This window comes from Carya illinoinensis, chromosome 6 (assembly GCF_018687715.1).
Source record: "Carya illinoinensis cultivar Pawnee chromosome 6, C.illinoinensisPawnee_v1, whole genome shotgun sequence".
Lineage (NCBI taxonomy): Eukaryota > Viridiplantae > Streptophyta > Magnoliopsida > Fagales > Juglandaceae > Carya > Carya illinoinensis.
In genome coordinates this window covers 6184636-6191010 of record NC_056757.1, presented here as the reverse complement: position 1 = coordinate 6191010, position 6375 = coordinate 6184636, and positions in this window count along the sequence as shown.

Sequence of the window (6375 nt, the reverse complement as noted above, 5' to 3'; positions counted from 1 at the left end):
ATATTTCATTCTTGGATGCTATATAACAAGTACCTTCGTATGCAAAATTTTTTAAGGACTTATGTACAGTGAATAGGAAGTTGAATGTGAAGAAGAAAGCCTTCTTAACAGAGTAAGTTAATGCACTGATATTGAGCAAGACTTCTCAAAAGTTTGGAAATTTCGGCTCTCCCTACATTTCCATTATGATAGTGAGTTACACATTGGGAGGGCTCTACTTGATCTGGGGAGTAGTGTAAACTTACTACTATTCTCAGTATATGAGCAGTTGAGATTGGGTGAGCTGAAAAAGACTTCCATCATGCTACAGTTGACTAACAGATCAGTTAAAGTGTCGAGTAGTACAGTTAAAGATGTGCTGGTCCAGGTGGACAAATTTTATTACCCAGTGAATTTTGTAGTTCTTGACATGCAACAATCAGTCTCTACTATTCACCGTGCACCTGTCATCCTTGGACGCCCATTCCTTGCTACTTCGAATGCACTTATCAATTGTCGAAATGGAGTACTGAAGCTCAATTTTGGGAATATAACATTAGAGATGAATGTGCTCAATGTTTGCAAGATGCCTAGTAGATGCGATGATTCAAATGTGCATGCTGTTGATATGATATATGATTTTGACGTTTTAGAGTTGTTATCAGTATTTGATTCTGAGAGTGCATCTGAGGATGGTTTTCCTAAGCAGTCTGAGGTTCTTGTTGAGACAATTCTTACGTTATTAGAATTGATAGAATCAGATGGGCAGTTGACAGAGTCGACTGGGTCTCTTCAGTTATCAAATGTGAGTTACACGAGTAATTGACATAGGCCAATCTTTAAAGCTATTGATTTACCAGGAGCCATGAAGTCATCAGAGAAAGAAATCTCAATACTAGAGTTGAAGCCATTACCCGAGAACTTAAAGTATATTTTTCTGGGTCCAATTGAGGATACATTTCCAGTGGTCATTTCTTCTCAGCTCATTTTGAAGTAGGAAACAGAATTATTAACAATGCTAAGACATCATCGAGGAGCAATAGGCTGGACTATTGCATACATTAAAAGTATTTATCCTTCAAGTTGTACCCACAACATTATTCTAGAAGGAGATGCGAGACTAGTTCATGATGCACAGCGGATGTTGAATCATACCATAAAAGAGGTGGTGAAAAATGAAGTATTGAAATTGTTAGCTATGTGCATCATCTATCCTATCTCTGACTGCAAGTGGGTAAGTCCAACACAGGTAGTACAAAAAAACTAGTTTAACTATTATTGAATTTTGCTAATGGTGAGTTGATCTCGACTAGGAAGGTAACAGATTGGAGAATGTGTATGAACTCGGTTAGTCAAAAAGATCACTTCCCATTATATTTCCTAAATCAGATTTTAGAAAAAGTAACGGGTAATGCTTTTTATTATTTCTTGGATGGCTTATCTGGTTATTATCAAATAGCCATAGCACTAGAGGATCAAGAGAAGACCACCTTCACTTGTCCCTTTGGTACTTTTATTTTCAGAAGAATGTCATTTGGTTTATATAATGCACCTGCTACTTTTTAGTACTGTATGATAAGTATTTTTTCTAATATGCTTGATGATATGTGTGAGGTTTTTATGGATGATTTTTTTATGTTTGGTAAATCTTTTGACGTCTGTTTAAAAAATCTTGTTGCTGTGTTGAAGATGTGAGGAAAAGAATTTATTGTTAAATTGAGAGAAATATCAATTTATGGTTACTAATGGTTTGGTACTTGGGCATTTAGTTTCTGAACGTGGTATAAAGGTTGACAGGGCCAAGATAAAATTAATATCTCAACTGCCTATTCCTAAGATAGTGAAGGATATTCGTTTTTTTCTTGGTCGCGCTAGCTTCTATCGATGTTTCATTCAAGACTTTAGTAGTATTGCAAAATCATTATGTACTTTGTTGCAAAATGATACTACTTTTGTTTGGACTGATTAGTGCCAACATACTTTTGAGACTCTGAAGGAACACTTAACAGTTGCACCTATTATGCAAACTCTTCGATGAGACTTGCTGTTTGAAATTATGACTGATACTAGTGATTTCGCTCTTGGTGCCGTTCTTGGCCAAAGAGTGGACAATAAGCCTACGGTCATTTATTATGCAAGTCGAACTTTGAATGATGCGCAGAGAAATTACACTACCACCGAGAAAGAGTTATTAGCTATTGTGTTTACTTTAGATAAATTTCGTTCTTATATTATTGGGTCTAATGTTATCATTTTTCCTAACCATTCTACTCTTAAATATTTATTGGCAAAGAAGGATGCTAAACCCAGGTTGATACATTAGATTTTTTTTAGTTCAAGAATTTGACATCACTATTCAGGATAAGAAGGGAGTTTAGAATGTGGTAGTCAATCACTTGTCACGACTGCAGCTACTTGATGTGTCTACATCTATTCCTCACTTGAATGAAGATTTTTCCAGATGAGCATCTTTTTGCAGTGTCACGCACTTCATGGTTTGCGGACATTGTGAATTACCTTGTCATTGATCAAATGCCAGAGTATTGGACAGCTCAGGACAAGTGTAAGTTCCTTGCAGAGGTACAATTTTATTACTTCGACACTCCTTATCTTTTTAAATATTGTGCTGATCAGTTGGTGTGTCAATGTATTCCTAATGATGAGTTTACCTCTGTTTTTCACTTTTTCCATACTGGAGCTTATGGAAGCCATTTTGCAACTAAGAAAACTGTTGTCAAAATTTTACAAAGTAGACTCTACTGGCCCACTATTTTTAGAGATGTGGAGTCTTTTTGTAAGGCATGTGAGTCTTGTTAGAAACTTGAAAAAATCACAGCACATAACATGATACCTCTTTCCCCTATTTTTACACTTGAGATATTTGATTGTTGGGGGATTGACTTTATGGGATGAAGTCCCAAATTTGTTTGAGAATTCTTATATTTTAGTTGCTGTGGATTATGTTTCAAAATGGGTAGAGGCCATACCTTGTAGAACAAATGATCATAAGGTTGTCATCCGTTTTTTGAAAGAATTGTTTGCATATTTTGGCATGCCCAAGGCGATTATTAGTGATAGGGGTTCACATTTTTATAACAAACATTTTTAAAAACTTATGTAGAAATATGGAGTGACCCATAAAGTCTCTACTCCATATCACCCCAGACTAATGATCAAGCTGAGTTGGCCAATAGAGAGATCAAACTTATTTTTGAAAAAACAGTCTGTCCCACTAGGAAGGACTGGGTTGGAAAACTGGTTGATACTTTTTAGGCTTATAGGACTACATTCAAAACTAACTTAGGGATGTCACCTTATAGATTAGTTTATGGTTGGGCTTATCATTTACCTATTGAGATTTAGCATCATGTTTTATGAGCTATTAAGCAAATTAACTTTTCACTTGATGTTGCCAAAGGTTTAAAAAAGCTGTAGATTTCAGAGCTTGATGAAGCAAGGAGTGAGGCTTACGACAATTCTCACTTGGCAAAGGAGCGAATGAAGGCCTTGCATGACAAAAGGATCCATGATAAACATTTGTCCCTGATTAGAAAGTGTTCCTCTATAATTCAAGACTACATCTTTTTTCCAGGAAGCTGAAATTCGCGATGGAGTGGGCTGTACATTACAAAGGAGGTTCATCCTCACGGGGCGGTAGACATTTTCAATCTGAAGAATGGCAATAGCTTCACTATCAATGGATAACGTCTAAAGCTGTTTATGACTGCCTTTGATCCAAACGAAGAGACCTTGCTTATGCAAGACCCCGGTGAAGTTTTTTGATTTTGATTCAATTAATTATTTATTTCTTTCCTTGCATTTTATCTTTTATTTATATTTTTTGTTTTGCTTTCACTTTATATCACATGATTGGTTGTCCGTGTTACTTACTTATCATTGTGCACTTTGTTTTATTTCATTCGATTCATTGAGAACCATGTCTTTTACTAGTTGGGGGTAACGTGTGTGCATAGTTTAAAAAAAATTGCACTAATATGATGTGTATTGATACATATATGATTGACACACACTTCATTTCTAGTACCTTGTGAAATTTGAGTACCTTGGTGGAGTGGTTGAACAGAATTATTTTGTGAAGATTTATTTTCAACCTTAAACATAGAGTATGATTTCTGATGCATCATATTTGTTGATATATGATTTGAAACATCGGGTTGCTATACTTATTGAGATGAGACTTGGTAACATTTATATAGAATGAAGGGAAAAGTTTGAAGGACACTTTGTACATGCTTACGCATGTAGTGTTCATCATTTACTGTTCACTAATTTAATACAGAAAAAGTAAACTGCAGGACTACATAACCATGCTAAAAAAAAAAGGAGAAAAAAAAGAAAAAACAAGATTCGAAAAGAATCAAGAAAAAAGAAGAAGAAGAAGATAAATGCAGTTTAGTGAACTTTCCTAAGTAAAGGGCTAGAAATAGTTACCCTAACTTTGAGAGTTGAGTATTCAACCTTTAAACAGAGTTAGTGTGAAAACTGCTAGTCTCTTGGGTTTTGAGGTAGTTAGAATCAGCAATGATTAATTTTACTGTTGAAAAATCATATGACAAATCCTAGCTAGTAATGAGGAATACACAACCGTGTAGCTACACACATATTTGAATTCTAAGATATTTTTCCAAATTTTTCATGAAGGATTGTTGAGACAGTCTTGATGGGTATAGCTCCTAAGGTTGAGTAGTCATGGATCACCTTTGTGAGAATTCAGAATTGTGTTTGATTGCTTTTGTTTGAATTTCAATTTTTATGCAATATTCATCTCAATTAATTTTTATTATTTTGCTCAAGGATTAGCAAAACACTAGTTGGAATATGTGATTGAGCTGAAATATTGCATATTTTATATATTTAAAATCAATATATTTTAATTTTTGTCATTACATTATTAGTGGTTTTATATAAAAAAAATGATTAAGATGAATAAATCCAAATTGTGATTTAAATTGGTTAATAGTATGGTTTATACTTAATTTTAGAACTTGTAATTTAATTGAGCAATTTTTCTTTATATGTACAACACGTATTTTTTTTTATATATTTTATTATTCTTATTCTTATTTTATTTTATTTATCTTTATCAAAAGAAATGGAAGTGATGAGTTATTAAAAGTTACACGCCGCACAAAGGAAAGACATTTTTCATTTTGAAAAGTCAAAGATCGGCCTCTTGTTTTATTTAAACTCACACCGCATGCTACTTTAAGGGAGATTGAGACTTTGACCTTAGGGGGAGACTACTTTATTATATTGGAGGCATTTCGGCCACATATAGCAATTGACTTTTTGGGGACTTTTGACGTAGAAATAAAAATATATAATATCTCTTTAATTGCGCCACATATAGAATTTTCTTTTTGGGGGGCACTTTGGCCGAAACATTTTTTATTTCACTGGGGCATTTTCAGTGCTGTGTATATTTTTTCTCTGGGATTGAATATGTAGCACGTTAGTTGGGAGGAGATTATTGATTCTTTCTTTTCATTGAAGAACTGCAGCATCGTTAAAGAGCTTCTTGAGGGGTCCAATTGTTATTACAGTCTAGCCTCCTCCACTGCTTTCAATTTCCATCTTCGTTCGATTGGCTTGATCTTTTCATTCTCTACTATTTATTTAATTTCAATTTGAAATTTATGGTGTATTTTTGATATTTTTGGATTAAAAGTGGGGCATTTTATTTGCTGTTTATTTTATTCTATATCAGTTATTTTTCTTATTTCTTTAAACTTCTATTAAATATGCATTACAATTATATTTTAGATTAATTTCAGTTTATTATTTAATTTTCAGATTCATTAAAATTGTTTAGCATAGTTGAATCTTTAATTGTTAATTTTAATTTGTTAGTCTTTTACGTTCCACTTTGACAATTAAAAAAAAATCTAAAAATATGAATCTAATCTATGACTAGTGCCTTTCTTATTTCTGTTGCACCTTTCCATTCATTGTATATACCATTACTTTTATTTGTGAAACTTTTCTCCATTTTATACTAGTTTAGATTTAAACAATTTTTCCCGAGGAGATGATCTAAGAATTTTATTCCTAATTATTACACGACATCTTCCTGCACTTGGGATAACCTTTGTGCTATTCATTTTTGAGCGAGTCACTATCCAACTCTGACTGTGTGTTTGAAGGCTAACGAAGCTCAACAATCTGCCCCAACCACTCACCCTACCCTAACCTACACTTTTTTCCTATCCCAACTTTGGGATGGGAAAATCACCACTACTGAATGTGAAACCTCATCAAACAATCTTTAAAGGGTTTCTCGTACCCTTATTGCAATATGATTTGGCCATGCCTTCTCGTTCATCAATTCCAATTTATACACCATGTTATCAATTTTATACTAAGAGCAAAAAACAA